Source organism: Anser anser (genome assembly GCF_964211835.1).
Source record: "Anser anser genome assembly, chromosome: 2".
Classification (NCBI taxonomy): Eukaryota; Metazoa; Chordata; class Aves; order Anseriformes; family Anatidae; genus Anser; species Anser anser.
The window spans coordinates 87,827,792-87,853,311 of record NC_139721.1 but is presented as its reverse complement, the minus strand read 5'-3'; the positions used below and the strand labels follow the sequence as shown (position 1 = coordinate 87,853,311).

Genomic DNA, 25,520 nt, shown 5'->3' with positions numbered 1-25,520 from the left:
CTGATTTGATCATGAAACTAGACTAGCTAACATCCATAGGTGCCTTTCATCCTAAATTATTCTGTGATTCTGTGATGAAGTTAATGAGATATAAGGCATGCCCCTCTAATAAACAGACGTTGACTAGGGACCTCTGACTAGAATTATTTTCTGAAACAAGCTTGATTTTTCATTGGGTGTAAGCCAGGTATACAGACTTTCTACCAGTGTGTCCTGGTTCCAGTTAGGACAGAGTTAATTTTCCTCATAGTAGCTGGTAGGGTGCTATGTTTTGGATTAGGATGAGAAGAGCGCTGATAACATGCTGATGTTTTAATTGTTGCAGAGCAGTGTTTACACCAGGCCAAGGACTTTTCAGCTTCTCGCTCTGTCCTGCCAGTGAGCAGGCTAGGGGTGCAGCAGGAGCTGGGAGGGGACAGACCCAGGACAGCTGACCCAAACTGGCCAAAGGGGTATTCCATACCATCTGACGTCATGCTAAACAATATATAGGGGTGGCTGGCAGGGGTGGGGGGGCCAGCTGCTCGGGGATAGGCTGGGCATCGGTCAGCGGGTGGTGAGCAATTGCATTGTGCATCACTTGTTTCTTACACATTATTATTATTAATACTATTATTATTATTATTATTGTTATTATTATTTTCCTGTCTTAATAAACTGTCTTTATCTCAACTCACCGGCTTCACTTTCCCGTTTCTCTCCCCCATCCCAGAGAGGGAGGGGGGAGGGTGAGCGAACGGCTGTGTGGTGTTTAGCTGCCAGCCGTGTTAAACCACAACACAGTGTTTTGTTTTGTTTTGTTTTATTTTATTTGACTTACACAGAGAGAAGAGAATACTCAGTGTCCGTTGTCTTGTTAACAATTTTGAAAAAATATTTGGATGACTTTGCAGGTTATTTAACTTTCTCCATCAGCCAGTGTTTCAGAGAATGATAAGTTCATGAGTTAGTTATGGAAGCTTATGTTAATGCCATTTATGCTGAGGAATATATAATATCCAATTTGTTGTTAATGAATCTACTTAAGTAGTAAATAGAATTAGAAATGCAAACGGAATTAAATATAAATTCACCGCCATCTATACTATTATCTGAGACTGATAACACACTGATATTTACTTTTACTTTACCTGTGGGTAGGTCCATTGACCACAGAGGAAGCAGCAGGTGGTAAACATGAATGACAATTCTTTTTATATGTCTACAGCAGCCTAATATCATTTTAACCCTAATTATCCATAGCATGATTTTTTAAGCATTTTTTTTTAATATTCTCATAAAATACTAGTCCAATCATCTCTGATTTAATTGATACTTTGAACTAAAATCTATACTGGGTTATCATATCTCTACTATTTTACCATACTGACATCAGTGGCTTTATGGTCAATTTTGAGATGTTATAGACATTAAAACTCCCCTACATACTGCTTAAATGCAGCAGGTGGAAGAAATCAAAATGCTAACACCATGAAAAAAAAAATGCAAAAAAATCCTTGTTTGAATTCTTTATTTATTTTTTTCATGATTCATAGGGGAAGAGGCATAGATTGCATAGGCTTTATGCACTCATATTCCTAATTTAACAAATTTCTACTAATGTTTGCAATATAACTCAGCTGCATTTGTATATAATTGCTTTCAGTTCAAAAGTTAGTCTTTTATTATTATACCAACTTATCAGTAAATATAATTCATTACACCTCTGAGTCAACTTCTTTGACTTACAGGTGTTCTGGTAGGCTATCTAAAATGAGTGTTTGTGGATTTTGTTTGATTCTAGCAAACATAGTATCAGTTAAGTGTGAATCTCATTTTTTTTTAAATGATATATTGCATTTAGGACTTGTGAATCACCATTCAGTCTTAACAGGTCATTCACCTTTGTGGAAACAGATGATTCATAGCCAGATTTTAGACACAGTATCTCAAGGGTATAATATATCTCTGTGTTTCTTACAAATGTCAGAAGAAATGTGTTTACTCTGAAAGATGTTACGCGGACAATGTACCATGATCACACCTACTTTTTAAAATGAGTAACATTCTAATGTAATTATATTGAAGAGACTGTATCATTAAGCAACCTTAAAATAATAATTTCCAAGAGAAAAGACATGTTTTGCATTATATTTTATTGATCTGAGGGGTTTCAGTTCCCAGTTTTCCAGTTATACAAGATGAAAGGGGGGAAGACAATGGGGCGGTAAACTGGAGAAAGAAAAAGAATGAATATTCAAAGTACAGTGGGATTGTGGTGGGAAATAGTAAAACTGAAGATTAGAATGAAGAAGTAGTCAAGGTACTGACAGCTCAGGTGGCAAGACTCCTTACCAATTTCTAGGGAAGCCAGCTGCTATATTTAGGTTTATCACTGACTGTCTGATTCAACAACTCCTTAGTGAAATTCAGCATGACACAGAACAGCTGTAGGATGTTTTTGCTTGTGCTCTTGCTTTGAGTGCTGTGTAGGAGGCTACTAGCCCAGTCTATCAAATTACCAAAGTTAGTGAACTCTTCTTGCACCTTTCTTTGATCTGGTGCATATGAGCCACATTCATAAGCAAGCAATTAAACTTCTTTCTTAAAAACAACAATTAACACCCCCCCCCCCCCAAACAAACAAACAAACAAACACTGCATTATTTAAAAGAAAATCATGTATGGAAATTGAATCATGTATGGAAATTGTGTTTTATATAGTTAGGGTAAATGTTCAGCAAATCCATTTTTATTGTAATACTACCAATCACCAATCACAGTCTCTCATATTCTTTTACATGTTCTGAGCAAGAGGAAAAGTATTCAAATCAGACTAGTGTTGTGACACTTCTGTATTACCTGAGTATAGTACACCCAGACTTCACCTGTTAGAAAGTGCCATAGGAGTCATTTCAAAGTACTATTAGTTCCCCTCCAGAGGAAATTACGTTCTTTATTTGTTTTAAGTCAATGCAGGCTGAGAAAACAGTAGAAAAGAATTCTAAACAAGAAGTTGGAGAGGAAATAAAATAAATTTGAAAAAGAATTTATACTTATTCATATCTAGGGTTTTCAAAAGGAAGTGTACACGCAGGCATAATACTAATCTTATTTAGGAACTATGACATTACATTTCAGTAGAGCAGAACTTCTAAGAGACTATCTATTTAATATTCCCATGGCCTTCAGATTAAAAATAATAATAATAATAATAAAGCTGTTATCACAGCAATTTTTTTAGATGAAAATTTTGTGCAACTAAATTTAAAAGCCAATTAGTACTTATTTTCATAGGATAAGTCCTTATTAGTTCTACTATTTAGAAGTTAAACTTCTATGAGAAAAGGTATGTTACTTCAAGACTTCAAGTTACATTTTAGAATTATCTTTCCTTCTTATTTATAATATTATTGGTTGATGTTCTCTATGTATTTTCTGAAGGATTTTACACCATTATTTTAAAAATAATGAAAGACAAACTGTTAAAAATTAAAAACAGTTATAAAAATGCTTATGATAGATCTTGTATGCTGCAGCCTACATTCAAAAAGAAGCTGCTATTATAAACCTGATTGCAAATTTTTGCTTTTTAATAAAGGCTTTTTCTAGGTACTTGTCAAAGAAGGCATTTTGCGATAGGGAATGATTGTTTCTGAATATCACTAAGACATTTCAGATACAAGAGTGAAACCCTGGGTGGTCTATAACAACCCATGCAAAGTTGTTTGAAGCTAAAGAATGGGTTCATCCCATCCCAAACTAGTATCAGTGTTATCACCAGTAAACTCCTGAGGGGAAAAAAATGCTATAAGGATTTACGGCAAGTTAACCTTAAAAATATGTATTTTGCTAATATAACATGTTGCTTGACTGATATGATTTTCCCTGTTTGAAAAAGGAATAGAAAAGATTCACTCTCTTAGCTTCTGAAGATGGGAGGTTATCTATCCAGAAAAATGTTGGGAGTAAAATCCACAGTGCAAGGTTTATTACCTCTCTTCAGTATGGTCATTCTGGATTATCTGGCCCATCTTCAACAAGAACTGCAAAAAAGAATCTCTTAAACTGAAACTGAGTCATGAAAATGATCAGAGAACTAGAAAACATTATAAGCTTCAGGAACCTAATCCATTTTGAGAGCCAGTTTAGGTATAACTGTCAGCTATCTCAAGTTTAAAGTTTTGATAACATCCCTTGAACTAGTCAGAGACATAAAAATAAGATCCAGTGGATGGGTGCTGAAACTGGACAAATTCAAAAAATAATGCAAAATGTAAAAACTTTCAGCACTAAGGGATATTGAAAGTTAAGATAAGCAGGAGTTAGGATTCTCTACCCATAAAAAACTTCTTGTTCAGTTTTAGTATTTTTTTCCACTAGATGCTAAAGTACACTCAGAAATATATTCATGTAGTCCTGCTATACTGGAGATATTCTTAAAATGATTCTTTCCAGTTTTATTCTTGATTTATGAAAACGGGATAGTTCAAGATATGTGCTATATATTATCCAGGCTGCTGTGGTGTATTCACTGGTCATCGCTAGTATCTGAAAGTACAATGAATGTCTCTGCTTTACTGTTCACCTCTTCATTATTAGGAAGGTAAAACAACTCTTGGTTCGTAGCCTGAAAAACAAGCAAAATTATTTAATCTCAAGAGAATTTTTGCTCTTTTTATTAAATGAAGGAAAAAAATAATCTGAATGAGGTAGTAAAGTCAGGAGTTATGCCTGTTTTTTATTACATTAAAGACACCCACAAATAGGTATCCATAAGTTGAAGGCTAATTGATTCCACATTTCATAACTCACAGGCAAGCTTCCAGCTGCCTGCTGAGCTATGCTGCATTGGGATCTCCTTTCAAAAACAGCTCAAAAGCCATATTTGAAAAAAAAAAAAATTAACACTATTAACTTCAATAAAGTATGAAATGAGCAGGACCTGAAATTGACTGAGATGACAAAGTTAACAGAGGTTTGAGTCTAGGTGTGATGATGACAAGCCTGAAAAATAGTTTTTTTTGGAGTTATTCTTTTCATACATATTGTTTCTGATTATTTGTGCATTACTCTCTGTTACTTGTAAGGGGTCCTAGCCTATCTTGTTTTTTTTGATAGTGTAACAGCTATAATTTACCAGACACTCCAAACTGTGTCCCTTGGAGCTACCTCTAAGTGTAGTTCTATAATACACTTTAGAGCACATTAAACTTCTGAAAAGATGACACAAGTCATTTTTCCTATTAAAAAAAAGAAAGAAAAAGCATATTCATCAAAGAAGAAAAAGCCCTGATTCAGTTTTACTAAAAATAGTCACAGCTTGGCAAACTACATTTCCTAATTTAAGCTGGAGTCCCAGGTAGAAATTTAAGCTTTAAGAAGCCACTTCAAATTAGTTTCAAATCTTATGGTACAAAGCTTGACAAGACATTGTACTTCTAGACTTATCGCTTGAAACTGTACGGAGGGGTAGAACACTGCAGCAGCTGAGGAGACTCCTCAGGGCTTAAATAGCAAGTCAAGGTCACTGTGGGAAACCAGCCAGCCGAGAGGGACTTCTGGCTGAAAAGGACACCCAGGCACCAGTGCAAAGCCATGCAGAGTACAGTAGCCTTCTGTTTGAGTGCAGATGACAGGGCACAAAGTCCTTATGAGGCAGGTAGGAGTTTAGCGGCAGATGGAGGGAGCTGGACAGGGTCTGGCCTTGCACTTAGGGATGGAGACAGCATGAGAGGTCAGCCACATTGAATAGACACAGATACCTCTTTAAAAAATGAAGGTATAGCTACAGGCAGAAGGCGAGGTTATATCCTATGTGACAAGTGTCACAGATATGAATATCTTCTTTTTGTTTAAAGTACGGTGGATTCTCTGGTTCACATAGATGTATGTCTTGTAACCATTCTAACAGTGTTCAAAGCAAAGCGTGTGGAAAATCCTTATTTGGTCATTGGCACACAGGAAATATGTACTAAGAAACAGTGACTCTGAAGACACTCAAAGCATTTCTGCAGAAAAGCTTGCATTATTTAATGAAATAGTTCATGGTGTATCTGCATGGGTGCATGAGGGTGACCTGAAGATCTCTGCGTAACTTTGGAACTGACTGCAGGAGAGCAAGATCTGCTTTTGATGCAGCTTAGCCACATTGCTGAGCTGTTTTGCCTCATCTAACAAGACAATTCTAACTTTTGTTGTTGTTGTTGTTTGGTTGTTTTTTGTTTGTTAGTTTAATGTAGTACTCTACACTAGAGAGCTCAGCTTCAGTTACCATCAATATGAGTTCAGTTGTCTCTTTAGCTTTCCTACTTAGCACCAATACAGATGTATTTAGATGTATTTCTGTATCATCTGGCATGTTCACAAATTTCCAGACTGCCCTGACTGGTCAGACCTTCCTTCAGTCCTGGCTAATCATCTGAATAAACTTTTGAAAATACTTACTGTCCTTTTGGACTAAGTAATTATATGCAATGTATATTATATTTCTCCATGCACTGATCATAATTTTTCAGATGGCAAAATTTAACTTAGTTTGGCAAGTCATCAAGCCATCATTTCTACCTTCCTGTTTATTTCGGGATACATCCTCTGTAGCCTCATAATCATAATTATATAATTATATATATATATATGTATTTGTTATACTAAATACCAGAATATTGTGTGTGTGAAGGAAATTCAAAAATTTTTACAAATACTCAAAAAGTGGAATAGAAGGGTCAGAAAAAAATTTCATTCTGCCTAGGAAGTATTACATTCTTTAGGATGAATAGTGCTTAAGAAAAAATGTACTCTGAAACATTTATTACAAATAAAAAACAAAAAGTAAAATATGATGGGATTTTTTTTCCTAGGACATTTAATTAGCTAAGGAGATAACAGACCTTCAAAAACAGAGGAAAAAAATGTTGCTATGGATTTCTGTCAAGAATGGGCATATGCTGCTGGTCATAGACAGCTGTTTTGGAGGTTCTAAACAGGAATTCTTTTTTTCTAACACAATCATATCTTGCTCAAGATAATTCCGTATTAAGTTTCAGTCTAAGTACGAAAGTGATTTGATCACTGAACTAAACTAAATATTCACTGAAACATGCCTGATTATACTTAAATACATAAAATAGAGAAATATTTAAAAATGGAGAATGAAAACACTGGGACAAATGAAATTATAGCAATGATATTTTTAGTCATAAGAAAGGACAAGATACCTCTACAGGAGGCTTAACAAATGGAACTATTAATACTATTACTGCTTATTTATAAGAACATAGATAATATCTACAGTTATCATAATTACTTATTATTTATCCCAGCTAGAGAGGAGATAAGTTTTAAAATGTTCCAATTATGACAAGAGATGTTAAACTCATGAACTTAAAGAGCAGAGAAACACCATTTGTCAATGTTTAAAATAGATCTCAGAATACCTGGAAAATATCCAGGATCTTAGGCAAGGGAGATATTTATGTGTTAATGCTTAAGTTATTATTGATTTTGACAACTAAAGTGGTAAATTTGGTATTGATTCTAGCCTAAAATGCTGAGGAATTGGCTGTGTGAAAATCTCCTATTGAAATGTCTTTGTCGGGGGTCTACTGATTTATTGAAAAGCACAGTTTGATGAACACTGAAAGTTCTGTCTCCAAATAAGACCTGAAGATTTGGCAGTAAACTGAGCTATCTTCCAGTTTCTGAAGATATGCCAGTCCAGATTTTAACAATAAATTAATCAACTGCTATCTATAAAATGGAGTCAAAACAAACTCCCTGAGATATATCTATATATAGATGTATTGCAACTGTATAATCTTCTTTGGAATTGATAGCTTGGGTTTGGCATTCTTCACCAGAAGGTAATATGAGATTAGAACCATGTCTTTTAAAATGTGAGATACTCAGCCATAAGAAGATCAGGAAATGCTGTGAGGAAAGAACTTATGAAGTCCAAAAGAAATAATTCCTTGTCACATCTCTGGCCATTTTCTTTTCTCTTATAACGAGTCCTGCTCTTGTGAGGCCCTAGCAGCAATCTTCTGAGGAAAGTAGAACTAAATAATGATGAAAAATAATAATGTAAATTATTATAAAAGCCCTTTCCAAGCATACACTTCTCCATTTACAGAAATTAGGCAAAATCCATCATCAAGAGAAAAAGCAGAAGTTAGGAAAGGTGGTTTAAATTAGTGGGAAGAAGAATGAATAAATTTAAATGAGAATATTCTGTAAAGAAATTAAAGTTACTGAGAATAGTAGAGCTACACTATCTGTGACTTAGTTGTACAGTTAGAAAATGGACAAATTACAAGTATTCGAACAAAGAGACATTGTCACTAAAACGGCTGTGCAACACACAGAATGAAGCCCAGCTAAATTCTAAGTAAAAATCAGGTTTGCTGCTGCTATAGGCTTCTGTTTTGATTTCTCATATGTGTTTGACTTCTCCTAACCATGTTATGTGTTCTCATTTATGTTCTCAGTCAGGCATGCCTGGGTTTTTGAGAGCTAAACACAGCTAAATGTGCCAATTAACTGTTCTACAACGTGAAAAAATAAACAAACCAAAAACTCAAAAAACACACCAAACAACAAAAAACCACAACACATCACCACCACCACCACCAAAACACCTTCAATTGGCAAGCATTCTATGAATCAATCAGTTAAAGTTTCAAATGAACACAGGACCTAATTCACTTATCTGAATATGTTTTTGAAATGACTCATTGCCTGGTTTTACCTCACTTAATTAGGTTTATTGCTTATATCTCTCTAAAACTGAGCAAATATTTCTGTTAACCTTTTTATCACCAGCTTTCATGCTGTCAAGAAAAGCTATTTCCTTTGTACATTTGTACTAAACTTTCCAAGTGATGTCAAATATATAAAACAGTAAGACTGTAGCACAGTAACAAACATTATTTTCTGAAATTTTAAGTAGCGGTACTGAATATAATTGTTATGAAAGGGTCTGGATTAATTTATAGTTAATATAGTTCTAAGAAAGATTTCTATGTACAGGTGTAGTACAGCACAACCAACACTTTAAGACTGTAAAGTCTTACATCTTCAGATATCATACTTCATCTAAGTGTAAAAACATGGGAAGATGTGTGCAAACTTTTCCATATTAATTTATTTGGAGATTAACTACATTACTTCTTACTATTAACAAGTATTTTAAAAGCTGTTCTAGAGCTATGTGAAAGTGAATCAAAGCTCTGATAAGCATATCCTCCAGATATATCAGAAATATCAATTAAGAAGTTTGCTTCTTAAATGAAGTTTTCAGAGAACTTGAAGGTTTGGCACAGCAGAATCAATATCTCACCACACGGAATTTTAATAGTTTAAAGAGTGGGACCATATGGATATCCTAGCAAAGACTTTGGATAATTTCTTCCTGTGTGGGCTATGGTCCCTGAGCATAACATTTTGCAGACTGGAATTGAGAGAAGATGGGTGTATGACAAGCACTGGTTTATTAAATGGAATTAAGTGCACAATGAGGAGTACAGAAGACAAAGAAAAAAATGTAGCTACAGCACTGAATTTGTAAGAGATGGTAGAAAATAAGCCAAAAGCTAGTCAGCAAATAGAAAGCATTCAAATGTTTATTTGTTTATTTACTTATTATCAATAACAATTTGTTGCTAGCAGTGGCATCCTGTGGCTGTGTGAGTACAGTGCGTGGGCAAGATGCACTCACTCAGAAGCTTGCTCTGGTAGGACAGGTTTTTCTGTCCCTATATCATATCAGTGCTGAAAAAAAGGGCAGAGATTCATTTGAAGTGTCACAATAATGGAAGAGCTATCCAAGAATAAAAAATTTTAAAAAAATAATAAAATGTTCTCTTTAAAGCAGCTGCTTGTCTAAGAGTTCTGTACTTCAGTGATGATGTATGCAAAACCACTTTCTGCATTAATCTCTTCCTAAATCCACAGTGTACAAAGGAACAGGTTAAAGAACTAAATTTGTACACCAGATGCCAGTGTTTGGTATAAAAGAGGAAGAAAGTCTGTTTCCAATATTTTTTGACTATGCACAGTTGTTGCAAAGACATACATTTAGTGGCTTTAGGTAAACAATATTCTTCAAATACTGCTTTGGACAGCAGTGAGGAGAGGAGACAGGTCTTTTTAATGCCTGTTTAATGTATAGTTGAGCCTGTGGGCTGTATTTCTTCACATAAGTTTTTTACATATTTGCCGTAAAAGGTTTCAATTTGCAGCTCACAGCAATTAAAGTTCTCTCATCTTTTTAGTTAAAAATAATTCTGTCTTTGAAGATGGCTTGACTACTTTCATTTTCTTTCCACTTCTGTTCCCACAGATGACACAGACACAATTTCTATTGTTCTCTGTGTCTTGGCACTGCTGATTTAGCTATGGCTAATTTAGTGTCCAAGTTTTGGCTATGATCTTTTTTTTCCCCTTCTAGTTCAAATTAAGCTGGTTTGTTGTTCCCCCGCCCCCCCCCCCCCCCCCCCGCCAAATCTGAGTGAAAGGTCGGTCTTCAATGCCTGCATTTACTATTAAACTTAAGTTACTACTACTAAAAGGGGATTGCTGACAAGTGCAATTACAAAAAAACTTAGTATTTCATTTTTTTTTTTTACTTTTTTGGTGATGTATTTTTGTTGTTGTGTTTGTTTTTGCTGATCAGACATGGTGCAATCCTTGACAAGTTAAAGAATCTGAGCTATGTGAGCACATATGCATTATCATTGTAAGGACTTGTTACCTGATAGAAAAACTTCTACTAACGTAGTTAAGAGATGGAAAAATAATAGGTAGAGTATGAGTATGGCACTATAGAAATTAATTGATGTCCATTAATAGGTGCCTAAAGACTGGATGTTGCGGGTAAAGAATCCAATTAGCACCTTTACGGCAAAAGCTTTAATTCCTTCCGTCTTCAAAGCTCCTGTGTACCCCATAGATCCCTTAGACACTTTTTGGGCTACATTAGTGACCTCTTTCGTGGATTTTGTCACTGCAATTCCGACCTATACATATGCTTATTTTTCAGCTTGCTACACTGGGACCAGGGACAGAGTTTGCGAAGTTTAGAATCACTTCATCCAGGCTGAGATACATTGAACAACCTAACCTAATATTTCTCAGATTATATATATATATATTTTTTGCAGTCTTCCTTGTGAAATTTCTGATGCGCATTTCCTTCAAGGTCAGCTGCTTGAACAATATGAAGCACCACCTCTGAAATAGCGTTTTTAAAAGCATTAGGTTCTCTCCTTGGATAGTGTCTTGGCAGTTATTTTAATTCTCAGATGCTTTAAGACTGTGTTAGTAAGAACACTGATCAGAACTGATATTTCCCTGTATTAAGAAAACAACATCAATTTGTAAACAACAAACCAACCACCAGCAACAACAACAAATCTCCAGACTTTTCTAACTGCTTGGCAGTTTTAACAGAAATACTATAAACTCCAGGATGAAATTTTTGCTTGAAGCTCAGGGAAGATCCACTCACCCTGGATTAGCCACCTGTAGACAGATAAAAACAGGACCTGTGTGCAAACCTTAAATGGCGTTCAGCCAGGTTAGTCTAGAGCCAGGTATTGTATACTGTAGCACCTCAAAGGATTTTTTTATTTTATTTTTTTTAGCGTCTGAAAGAACTGTTTTATTTATCCTGGAGAAGAGAATGCTAAGGAGATTCCTGTTTGCTCTCTCCAAATACCTCAAGAAGATTATAGAGAAGGCTGACAGTATTCTCAGAGGTGCACTATGGGAGGACAAAAAATATGGTCTTAAATTGCAGCAAGTGAAGTTTTTGCACTGACTTTCCATTTTTAAAGAAGTCAAGAAACAATTAATCTTAATTGTGGAGTTGCTACTACCTGTGACATACTACCTGTGACATACTACAGACTGGAGTTATTTTTCAGTGATTCTTAATATTTCTCTTAAATTTATCACAATAAAAATGAGTATAACAAATACTGTGCTGTAAAATCCATATGTTCAATTTTCTTTATACTTTGACAAACAATGTAGAGTCAAAAATACTATCATTTCTATGTCTTAATTTCTTTTACAATGTGGAATATTTTTTAATCTATTGCATTTTTACTCTTTGATTGTAAATATGAAAACAGTGCAGAGGACCAAGCACATTAGAGGCTCACTAAGTAAAGTCAGGTTGACCTGGGCAGAATACAAATATGACTTGGCATATTCTGTGTTGAAGAGCTTAATTTATGTTTTTGCTTGTTTGTTTGTTTTTTAATTTGTTGCGATGTTGATTTTTGCTGTTAGAAAGAGTATGTGAAATATTTAGGATTAGTTTTGACGTTGAACACTAAGTAACTGCATTAGCTTCAGAACAACTACTCTGAGTTTGCAGCATTACAAGTATAAAAATTAACTCGTTTTGCTGTAACTTATGTTAGTTTAGGAAAGCTTCAGGCTTTGAAATATTTTTAGTTTGGCTACTGCATTTACAAGGCATTTATAATATCAGTGCTTCTCTAAGACAGAAGATAGTGACCGAAACCAGAGCATTAAAAAAACAAAAAAAAAAAAAAAAAAAAAAAAGACAGGAGACAGGGATCTCCTGGAAAGAGTCCAGTGGAGGGCCACAAAGATGATACGGGGCCTGGAGCATCTTCCCTATGAGGAAAGGCTGAGAGACCTGGGTCTGTTCAGCCTGGAGAAAAGAAGACTGAGAGGGGATCTCATCAATGTGTATAAATACCTGAGGTGTGGGAGACAGAGGGATTTGGCCAACCTCTTTTCAGAGGTTTGTGGGGATAGGACAAGGGGTTATGGCCACAAGATAGAGCACAGGAAGTTTCGCGCCAACATGAGAAAGAACTTCTTCACAGTGAGGGTGACGGAGCACTGGAACAGGCTGCCCAGGGAGGTTGTGGAGTCTCCTTCTCTGGAGATATTCAAGGCCCGTCTGGACGCCTACCTGGGCAGCCTGCTCTAAGGAACCTGCTTTGGCAGGGGGGTTGGACCCGATGATCTTTTGAGGTCCCTTCCAATCCCTTGAATTCTGTGATTCTGTAACTTCTGCTTAACTGACCTTTGACCTCAAATTGACAGACAGTTGTTTGCATGTGTTTGCTGAGCATATTCTAGTGGCAACCCCCAAAAGTAATAAATGTTGGCTGAAACTTATTAAAACTTTGCTATTTATCTATTTATTTCAGGGGAGGGGGAGCAGACGAGAGAATCAATGCCCAGAGGAATGCAGGACAGAACTGTGTGATTTCCTTCTAAGCTCAGCTCCATTTGGGAGCACAACAATGAATTCCAAGGCAGGGAATTGTTCACAGTGAGTGAGATATTCAAAGAAAATGAAACTAACAGGATACAGATGTCAAAGCAAGTCAAAGAAAAAATTTGAAATGAATTAAACCAAGCTCCACAATATTACTTGATTGCTATTGGTACTGACAATATACTGTCTGCTTTTCACAGACATGAAAATATAGCTTTTCTTCTGATGACTTTACAGTCTGAATTACCTTTATGAGGCCCTAAAGTGGTGGTGAGAGGACTGTGAGTTCCATACAACAAGTTGCTAATGAGATATTTCACTGATTGTGCACTCAGAAAGACCAACACAGTTGTGGGGAAGCTTAAGATGGAGAACAAGTCGTTGCACTGCCTTCAGCATGGTATTCATTTAGTTTTGTTTCCCATGGGTAAGAGAGGTTGAATATAGCTGTGTTAAGATGTTCATGCAAAATTTAATTGTAGAGAGCTGCAAATTGTGCTTCTTCTCCATTAAATGACTTTCCATTTTGAGAAATAAATCTTTTTCTTGCCAATGAGATGGGTTGGTGACAGCTGTGAAGTGACTACTGTTGTCACAACAAAACTAAAAACATTACCTTCAGAGACACTATTATCATCTGCAAAATAAGGCTTGTTTTGTAAAGTGCTTTACACAAACAAAGAATTCTCAAAAAAAAAAAATCAATTGTGATAGAAGTGGGGAGCAATTAAACATGAATAGCAACTCTTTACAATAACTGTTGTCGCCCAGTCTATACGTAGGCTGGGCAGCGAGATGCTGGACAGCAGCCCCGCAGAGAGGGATCTGGGGGTTGTGGTTGACAGCAAGTGGAATATGAGCCAGCAGTGTGCCCTGGCAGCCAGGAGGGCCAACCGTATTCTGGGGTTCATCAAGCACGGCATCGCTAGTCGGTCGAGGGAAGTGATTGTCCCGCTCTACTCTGCGCTGGTGCAGCCTCACCTCAAGTACTGTGTGCAGTTCTGGGCACCACAGTACAAAAAGGACATTAAACTGTTGGAGAGTGTCCAGAGGAGGGCAATAAAAATGGTGAAGGGCCTAGAGGGGAAGACATATGAGGAGCAGCTGAGGTCACTGGGCCTGTTCAGCCTGGAGAAGAGGAGGCTGAGAGGGGACCTCATCGCAGTCTACAACTTCCTCGCGAGGGGGAGTGGAGAGGCAGGTGACCTATTCTCCGTAATCACCAGTGATAAGACCCGTGGGAACGGTGTTAAGCTGAGGCAGGGGAAGTTTAGGCTGGACGTCAGGAAGAGGTTCTTCACCGAGAGGGTGGTTGCACACTGGAACAGGCTCCCCAGTGAAGTAGTCACTACACCAAGCCTGTCTGAATTTAAGAAGCATTTGGACTGTGCACTTAGTCACATGGTCTAAACTTTTGGGTAGACCTGTCCGGTGCCAGGAGTTGGACTTGATGATCCTTATGGGTCCCTTCCAACTTGGGATGTTCTATGATTCTATGAACTGTGTGGTCACCATCTCTGATGTAACTTAAGTTGTATATTATTTAATTATGGCTTCAGAGCTGCACTTAAAAGCTCTTTTACTTATTCAAAACATATTCATATAGATGGACTCTCAACCATTTTATTAAGAGGGAGTTTATATATCATGTTAAGTTGTTATGATTCTCTAATTGACAGAGTAAGAAAATGAAACTAACAGGTATGGAAGATGTTCAAATGCACAATGCTTTTCCATTCACATATGTGGATCTGCAGCAGTCTTGATTGGACCTGAAATGTAAATAAGAATACTTTTTGTCAATGATGATCATAATACTTAGCTCTTGAATCTGATGAATTACAGCCACTAATTTTAGGCAGCCATCAAATCCATAAGAATGTGTTAATCATACAGCTATGTAAGTTGTATAAGTACATAAATAGTTCAGTGAAATAAGACCAAAAAAAAAAAAAAAAAAAAAGAGAGAAACTAGAGACTTGCTTCTGATGCAGCTTATTGTTTTTAAGCTCAGGTACTGGCTAAACTCTGTTTAGTGTTTGATACATTGCAATCTGACAGTAGAACATGTTAAATTTCCTCAAAAATTATGTCTGTTAAAGTTTTTTTTTTTTTCCTGATGTATATTTAATTTGAACTGCTTATATTACTCAAATACCTATATAATATGTGACAAACTATCAGAGATTCAAAGTTTCCTTCTTTCTCTGATTGGAACAGTTTGCCTGCAAAGGTTGTTTGTAGGTGTTGTATGTAAGTGCAAGTGTTGCCCCATACAGTCTAACACTTCCCATGCTGAATATAAAAAATTAACAGCAGTTACTGCTGCTTTTAGTTGAACTAATGAAGCAAAATAAAAATAAATGACATAATCATAACATAAATAGTCAAAGATAACAGGTTTACTTTGAAAAGTAAATCACATGCCAGAGAGCAGATGCTTTAGCTACTGCTGTTTGGACCACAGTCAAGCTAAGCAATTTATGTCAAAAGTGACCTCTGTTGTGTACACTCATGCATGCAATTTCATTCTGATGCATAATACTGGTTACATTCATTAACAATCCTCAAGGAAAATATCCTTATTGTTCTTAGGTTTCTCTCAAATAAAGCTGTATAGACAAAACTCTGTACAAATATTTAGATGATTAAATAAGGAAAAAAACAATCTGGCATCTATCTTTAACGTGATCTTGCAGGGACTTTGAGGAACCACGTATGACAAATGAACCTGGAAAAAAATAACATGCTTTTTTTCCCTAGGACGCGTTCTTTTGAGTACTGTACAATGTTACCCTAAAGAGCCATACAGGACGTTATCTTATTTTTATATATATATGTATATATATATAAAATATATATACATATAATATATTATTTATATTATGTAACACTTTAAAAGTGTTATATATGTTTAAAAGTGTTTAAATGCTCTGCTTACCCCCTGCTTGCTTCTTCAGTACTGGTCACAAGCAATCTCTGAAAGTCTGCATGATGAACATTGCACACCTGAAGGGTATATTATAAACTGTCCCTGTATACTTATAGAGTGGGAGTCTCGGATAAGACCAAACTCTTGGCTCTCTGAGATGCAGATTAGGTGGTCAATCTGTTCTAATTAAGGATATCAGAGAACAGACTATTAAGTATAATATGTTGCTTAATTTTGCTTTCATTAATCATGAATAGCTTTAGTCTACCAATGTAGCTGGGGTCATAAAGTGGAATGTATCTTTACTCTCATAAGCTAGTTTAGCTGTCTTCTAACAAAGTTATGAAAGAGACAAAAACAGCTCTTTTTGTAATATATCTATTACATAAGAAAAACAAAACAAAACAAAAAAAAAATCTGCCTTTTCTGCTTTTTAATATTTTTATAGCTATAATATTTTATAGCTTCTGGAGAAAGATTAGGTCCACTTTTCTGTCCATCAAATACATTAAGACAGCAGTGGGCTGTAGTCCAGTCAGGCAAGAGCCATTTAATATGTAAGAGAAAAGATGTAACTGCAGAGTAGGGAAGGATGGACTAGTCAATGACAAAAATATGGCTTCTTTAGGAAATAGGACTGCACAAAGAGCTTCACATTTTAAACAAATGAGTAATAATCAATAGTTGCCTACTTGTTTTGAAGAGTCAATAGTGAACTGTCTGAGGAAGCATATGATTGAATTTCTTCTCAAAATTATTCTTTAGTCAGTGGTAGGTAACCTGACAAATCTACCAAGAGAACAATGGGTAAAAAAAAAATAATCAACTAGGATAATTATTAGGTTTATGACAATCTGTAATGTAAATGGTGTAATGCACCTATACTTTTAAAATTAGTTTTTCTTAATGAAGCTAATGGCCTAGGATTTCTAGACTGCGTAAGTGAAGAGTGTATAGGGATGAGGATGGAGGTTCAAATAAGGAAGAAAAAAGAATTGGTATGTTATCTGTATCAGATGATATTGATGATCTGGTTTGGAATACCAGATCCCTGATGAAAAAGTTTAATATACCAATCCACTTCATAAATAGATTAAATTTTAAAAGGTATTAATTATATTCAGATTGCTTTTTTGCACCTTATGTTTAAGGTCACGTGAAAGCACAGATTAAAATTAAGCTTTTCGTAGATTTTTTAAAAAATTATTTTCTTAGTGGAAATACATATGAATACATGAAGTTTTGGTGTGTACAAACCGCATTCCTTTCTAAGGAAACTAAACTACAAGCTCAGAGTGGGAACCAAATGCACTTCAGATTGTAGTGGGGACACATAAGTGTCCAAGCTAAAAGCTGGTCCTTCAACAAGCACCTTTGAACAATTTTGCTTATGTTGCAGCACAGCAACCTTAAACTGTCTGAAAGTGAAAACCTTCATACTTCATGTAGTTATCACATTCAAACCTTAGCACCAAATGCTTTGATTTAGTAATTAGCTACTGTTTTCCCAAATTATTTGCTGCTGTAGACATCTGTAGAACACAAAAATAATCTATTTTGTTTTTCTGGATAAAATGATGGTAGGAACTCTGCTAAATCACACTCCTTTTTGTTATTTATGATATTTGGTATCTTTTTTCATAGAAAAAAAAATATTAAATGTAATTTCCCAGGGAGGAAATCATAATGATTCACAAGTAAAATACTTTTTTTTTTTTTTTTTCTGAAATCTAAAGGAATTATCTGCAACCTTGTATTTTTGTACTTTTGTGTAATGTTATTCTATAATTACTTGTTTTTCTCTATGGATCCACAACTATTGATGGTAGTATACCTCCGGAGAGGTGGTTAGTGAATTCCTGGTAATATGTTTGTGGAATATCTTATTTAGTGAAAACAGATTTTCATTAGGAAAAAAACACAAACACAACTAAACATTTGTGTTAAGCTTACCGAAATTAATCGTCTTCAGGAAGCACCTGACCTTTATCTATGCATCTCTCCCAACAGCCCAGCACACCTTCCCCAGCATTCTTCAGAACAGAGATGAACATGGTGCCTAAACGCTTTCTTGAAAGTAAATCCTTGCATGTAATTTGGGACCATTTCCTCCCTCCCCAGGAGTTCATATTGGACTGAATCAGTGGTAGGGCAATTTCCTTGAAAAAATTAAAGCTGATTTAAGCTGTTCATACAGCACAGATGAACTGACACAGTAACTGACTCAAGCCACAGAAATTCTGTTCTGAGATGGTATAGCTTTTGGCTATTCAGCTGCAGCTGTCTTTTGTGCCTGTATTCCTATCTTGTCTTTCAGCTGTAGAATCTGTATTTCTTGCCTGTCTCAACTGATTATCTGCATTTGCAGAGAGAGCTATTTGAGGCACTGATAACATTAATTGAATTTGTATCCTCATTTTGAGATTCTGTATTACTGATTTTTCTGTTTCTCACTTCTTTTACAAAATTATTTGAACAAGAGACTCATCTATAATTTTAGGCAAAGAGCAGAAAGTGCATCTTAACATCAAATGGATCAACAACAAAAGTTCAGGCCATTTTTGGTGTATTCTTTCTTATGGGGCATTGTGCTAGCTACCCAATTACTACAACCAATTGTCAACATGCTTTATATTGTTTTAGAAATTTTCTATTCTAGCACATTCAAAAATAGCATAATGCAATGTCAATTCTCTTAGTTCTGTCTAGAACGTATGCTTCAAAATCTGAACTTTATATGGCAGTGTCCACCTTTTTATGTCTGTTACAGAACCACCAACCCTGCTTTTTTTTTTTTTTTTTTTTAATAATGTTTTCAAAACCACAGCTGACTAGATACTTTTCCTAATTTATGTCAAGTACTGAAAAAGCACAGTCCTTTTGGATCTATTCTTTATTCTAAAGAGAACCCTTCCTCTAGACATTAGGAAGAAATTCTTCACTGTAAGGGTAGTGAGGCCGTGCAACCGGTTGCCAAGAGAAGTTTTGGATGCCCCATCCCTGGAGGTGTTCAAGGCCAGGCTAGATGGGGCCTTGGCCAACCTGATCTAGTGGGTGGCATCCCTGCTTACAGCAGGGGGGTTGGAGTTAGATGATCTTTAAGGCCCCTTCCAACCCAAGTTATTCTATGATTCTGTGATAACCTTGGCCCTCAGCACACAGACTTCATTACAGCTGAAGGTTAAATTTCTCTGAAATGCCTACCACCTCAGTCTCTAGGAGAAAGCAATCTAAATCCACCCTGTACCTTTATGGTTTATGTACAGCTGAATAGGGTCAGTCAAGAACACAACTTAGTGACCCTTGTCTCTATGTATTTGGCCTAAAAATCGTGTATCCACAACACAAAAAAAGTAGTCATCAGTCATAATGGGAAGGGTAACGTGACCCATTCTATTTTGATTCCTGGGTTATACCATTGTTGAAAGGAACTCATTCATAGATGATGCTCACTTTAATCCTAGAGTTTTTAATTTCCTCCCAAATATAATGTACCAATATCACTTAGTGTTGAAAGTTCATGAAACAATCAAAACTAGGATTTGATTAGTTCATACTGGAAAACAAATCTATTGTTATTTCAGAAATACTGAAATTATTTTGTCATGATGTCTAGAGGTTTCGTAACAAATAGCATTCTTCATTAGGCCCAGTTTGTCTCAGTGTTTTGATTCCCATCAGTCGTACTCAAGACTGATTCAGACTGGGAACATTTGCTAAATTTTTCAAGGGACTATAAAAGGAACAGTCCAAATATTACCATTTCCTTTGAACGGTTTGGAGCCTGATGCTCACAGTTGCCATATTTTTTTCCTACCACTTTCAAATTTGGACACTGTTCTAGAATATCATCTACCCTTCCCCCCAAAAAACACAGATGTCTGGCAATACATGAAAATACACGACAAACTTGACTTTGTCTTACAGGTACAGAAATTCAAAGATGTTGTTTTTGAACAAGGCCATCAGTGACCAGTATAGTCAGGATTCAGCTTTGAGAAATTAGGACCCACAACATAAATCCAAATCTCATGGATATTTTCTTGTTTGTTTTCCCCTTCAAAACACCTTGGGCTGCACATCTACTTTTAGGTGCCTAGCTTAGGACACAGATGTAAGTGGCTGGACTTAGAAAGTGACTGTAAATATTTAATTCAAAGAATGTATTTTAAAATCCACCTTTCCATGTATGAAACTGAGTCACCTAGTGGTCAAAGTATGTAAGAAAGAAATTAGCTACTCAACCCAGTTTGAACTAGCAACGGCTAGAATAAGTTGTGGAACTGGAAAACTCACAGCAGATTCCTGTAATTAGGCACTCGATTGAATCAAGCCTTCCTAAACGTTTCCTGGATTCTTAAAACTGCTGATGCTTAGTACATTTTTAGAACTATGAAAGATTCAGTAGTTGATTTTTATGGATAATCCATCAGTTATTGTTATCACAAGAAACAATCAGACCTGGGCCTTTATTACAAGAATTATTTTCCTGTAAGTAGAGAGCTTTACTTGTTAAAATACAAGTGTTATTTGTAAACTCTACTAGTTTTTGGAGTTATTAAAATTACTGCTAATAATTGCATTTTCTTCATCTCCTTAGGAATATATCATATCCTCATGATGAACACTGGACTAAGATTTAAACCTCCTGTGCTCTAATTTTACTTGTACATGAGACGCTATCTCAAAGAAATACGATAGAAGCTGAAAATCGCGATGTCACAAAGGAGGAAGCCATTCCTTTATTTGGAAAACCCGAGTCAGCATATTACTTTTAGAGCAAGGCTACCACCTAGTGGTCTTCATTTATAACGACTGGCTGCAGCTACAGATTTTGCAAAAAGATACCCACATGAGGAAAAATAACACTCACTTCTGCTTCTGCTTCTTGCTAACAGCATCAGTCTTTGAACAAGAAAAGCTCATATATCAACAGAAGAAATTTTGAATCAAACAAAGACTTATTTGAATTTATGTATAGCTGGCATAACAGCTGCTGAATAATATACAAAATTACAATACAATTGGTTTGTAGAAGCCAAATTGTGGAGACGCCAACTGCTGGAGACGTGTCTTGTTAATAGAGAATCACAAACCCAGGAGTCTGTGTTACAGTCCCTCTGTTTGACATGCATGAGGTTACTGGGTACTGCTGTTTTCTGGCAGCAATACTCTGACACAAATAAGAAGCATGGCAAACAGTTGATTGTCTTCGCTGATGCTAAAGTTTGTTCAATATAGACTTCTGTGAGTATCTAATGTAGCTGATTAAAATTGTTTACAACTTGGCTTTACTGTGTTAAAGAGCGCTTAATGTGGTATCAGGATAGAGCTGTGATTTAAAGTTGAATGTCTGCCTGTGGTATTTCATCTGTATTATGCTTGGGAGAACTGCCATCTTAGTACAAATGAGGTCAAAATTTATGAAAGCTGGGGAATAGCTGCCTTAACCATATGCAAAAAAAAAAAAAAAGTTTAGATTTATGCTTTACAGAGTAGACAAGGAAAATACTGCTTTGCTAGTTAACATTCTTTACCATTATACAAATTATATGTTTACAGTTGTTCTAGTATACTATGTTATGTCATTGAAAATTAATATTTGCAGGCTTTACACTTTACATCTATGTATATCACATTAGAAAGAGAGGTGTTGTTTTTTTTGTTTGTCTTTTTAAGTCTTTGTAACACAGGTGTTGCTCTGCTATCAAAGGCCTTAGCGACTTCTCAGCAATGTCCATTGGAGACATTGGAGTGTCTGTGTCTGGTAGAGATACACAGTGTCTGTGTCTGGTAGAGATATCAGAACTATTTCTTGCATTAGAAGCAGTACCAATATTGCTTCTTCTACTTAAGCAGGAGTTACAGGCCATTTGTAGAGGTCAGGGAGCCCGCATGAGGTTTGTCACAAGAAGGAATACAGTACTCTGTCAATACATCAACAAAAGCACTCTTGCATCTGATTTCTCTTTGCTTTCCTCAAGGCATGCATTAAACCAGTAGGGTAAGATGGAGATCTATTAAACCAGGGTCAAGCCAGTTAAATTTACTTTGAATTTACTTACTAAACTTTCAATTTACTTTGTTTATCTTCCATCAGTCTGAAAACTTAGGAGAGGTAAAAAGACATCCAGAAAGGTAGTATTAGAGACTGAGTCACTCCTTTTTGAAGGAAATTTGGAGCTTTACTTTCCCCAGTGGATGTTAATGTTACCAGGAACAGAGAATCCTCTTCCAGCTTTACCATGACATGAACCTTCCTTATATAAATGGGTAATGGAGAGTAGGAGAGGTGGAAAAGAATAAAGCCATAAAATCATGCTTTATCATCTCTATTTTTTTTCTCATTTAGATGATGAAAACTGGGATAATGATACTAATGTACAATTGTGATAAATAATTACACAAAAGGGAAAATACATGCAAGTAAAGTTGCTAATATCTTGGTGTGTGTTTAAGACCAGATCTCCTGACTGGGGGAATTTCTTTCAGAAAGATCTTATCTACTCAAAGAATATGAGTTCAATATGAAATCTCAAAGAATTTCTGAGTTCTTTTGCAAAGATGGGAAACTATAACAACAAGTCTTCCTGATGTTTATCATTTTCAGCTAAGACATGTAACAAGAATAGCTAATGAGCTGAGTGAATACACAAAATGATTTGAGAAAGAGGACTTCGGGAAAAAGAAATGCATACTTTTTAAAAGGCCTTACCAAAGTTTGATGGTGTCAGCATGTATTTCTCCAAATAGAAGCAAAATATTAAAAACACCAAAGAAGTGCTAAGAAATGAGCTCTTCACTGTAGGAAATGATTGAGTACAATTTATACCTGTTCATAAACTATGTTTTGAAGTAAAATAGAAAAGATTCACTTTCACAAGCAGCTGAAACGCTAGAGCGTGAAGAGAACATGACTTCTGCTTTAAATGTGGTAACAGTCCCCAAAGAAATTCAAGTTCCTTAACTGAACAGACTTCTGACTTTTATGTGCTAGGCATGTTTATATCAGGAAACTGTTTTCTATTTTCTCCTTGACAGAGAATATGAATTTAGTTGTCATAGGATATTTCACGTTGGGAAGGAATCCACAAGGGTCATCGAGTCCATTGCGTTGTGTGTCACATAAAATGACTGAAAGACTCGAGGAAAATATACAGACTGTATTTCTTTTTGTATGTAAAGTACCAATCTTTACTTTTAAATTATTGCATATTTGCCAGTGCAAATATTGTAATTAATTTTGTTTTGTCATTTTCACATGTACTAAGTGTATAGTCACCAGTAGGTGTAAGTCATAATCTTTCTTTCCAAAATGACATCTTGCAGACATTTATTGGCTATTTATGTCATTTCAGCTTATGTCTCTTGCCTCTCATCATATCACTATACAGCCATGAAAAGCTGTGTCATCCCCTCCTCCCAGTCCCTGTGCTTTGTCCGCCTCAATAAATGTGGGGTCCCATATGGGCATTTGCTGCATCTTGGTAATTACATTGTTAGTGCAGGGAGTCCAAAAATGAATCCAGCCCACTGGGTTGGAGTCCCTTTTCCCTGTAGAGGTTCAGCCAATGTTTTACTACCTTTTAAATTCTGACTCCTGTGTATATTTCATACATTTGGTTCGAAGGATACTCTGAGAGACTGTCTCAAAAGCCTAAGTAAAAGTAAAGGCTAATAGATGACTTACTTTCTCTGTGTTCCCTGAAGCAATAACTTCCTCCTTAAAGGAAATCCAGTTGGCCAGGCAGGATTGGTCCTTTGGAAACTGAACCCTGAAGACTCTTCTCAATATCTGTCTTGACCTTTCTGTGTCTGAGGAAGGCTTGCAGGAGGAATCATCCCTGATCTCTGGACTGGATTCTCTGGTTGCCCAGAGAACTTGTAGGCACTTCCCATCCCTAGAAATGTTTAAGGCCAGGTTGGATGGGGCTTTGAGCTACCTGGTCTAGTGGGAGGTATCCCTGCCCGTGGCAGGGGGGGTTGGAATTAAATGGTCTTTAAGGTCCCTTCCAATACAAACCATTCTTTGATTCTATGATTTGGTGATGGGCTCTTGTGGGAGTATCGCCATGGGGGTTGACAAGCCCCATGGTAGGTGATAACATTGGACTCTTAACGATGAGGCCATGAGGAGAATAAAGAGTTTAGAAGGAACAACGAAGGGTGATTCAGGAGATGCCTTGCTGTCTCAAACTACTTATTCTCCAGCTGTTAAGACATGGAAGTTGCTAAGTGTTTGCTGTTGCCAGGCAAAGTTGTTAACTAATTAATAGTTAATGGAAAAGTCTTTTTTTTTTTTTTTTTAAAATAGTTCTTTCTTCCCGTCTCCTATTACAAATATCTGTGCACAGACACTATTTATGACACGTAAGAATCAGAATTTTATTCTTGATGTTGCAAGACAAATAGAATTAAAAGCACAAAAAGCAAGCTAAAGGAACTTCTAAAAGGAAAATTAAAGTTCTGTTTGTTTTTCTTACAGAAGTTTTTTGATAGGTACTGATCATTTTTCCTACAGTTATTCTAATCACATACAAAGAGATTATCAATCCTCATAAAGTATTGCATTGACTGTCACAACCTAATATTTCATCACATCATTTCAGATTTGTATTTCAAAGTTAGCTGATCTATAATAGACTCACAGGTTTCAAATTAGCTATCATTTTCTTATTGTGTCTGAAGGGGTCATGAATCATTTTGCAACCAGCACTTCTTCTTATCCTCTAATGAAAGTTCTAATGACATTTCCAGCTTTTCTTTCAACTTATGAATCCATTGCATATGACTAAGTTCTACTATATTAATGAACTCTTCAGTGTTAAAATATCATGTGTTTAGTTCTAGAAATACGATCTGATCAAATAAAACTGATCACTATTTGCATGGTACCATTGTTCTTATCAACAGAGTGGATTTTTTTTCTTCATCTGTACATTAAAACCAGTATAAAGTGCTTCAGTCTTTCAAAAATGTTTACTGATTTTTGAATGTCATGTTTTATGCGTGCTTTCATTTGTTGAAAATATAGCTATCCCTTAACATAGGGTACAGTGTTATAATACATTTACAGCAAAAATGGAACTTTGTTATCTGGATTGCAATTCATGATTCTGCATGTTATCATGAAAACAAGTATTGCAGACTGCACAATTACCAGTAAAATGATGGAATTTTATCTTCATAGATGATGTACAGTTTTGTTGACTCACAATATAAGAATTTTTTACATCTTTACTCAAGATGAACTTCCTATTAGTTTCTGTGTTCCAACATCAAAAGTAATTGATTCATCAGATGACTTTTTCTTTCTTTTTTTTTTCTTTTTTTTTTCCCAGATCT

The 25,520-nt window shown here is 35.9% G+C and overlaps 1 long non-coding RNA gene across 2 annotated transcripts in view; it reads left to right on the top strand.

Moving 5' to 3' along the window:
* The first annotated feature begins 519 nt into the window (after positions 1–519).
* Positions 520–25,520, top strand: part of LOC310893607 — a 58,694-nt gene continuing 33,693 nt past the window's right edge. For both annotated transcript variants that reach the window (XR_014579130.1, XR_014579131.1), the window contains exons 1-2: positions 520–556; positions 20,776–21,422. This is a non-coding gene — a long non-coding RNA (uncharacterized lncRNA). The remainder of the gene's footprint in view (positions 557–20,775; positions 21,423–25,520) is intronic.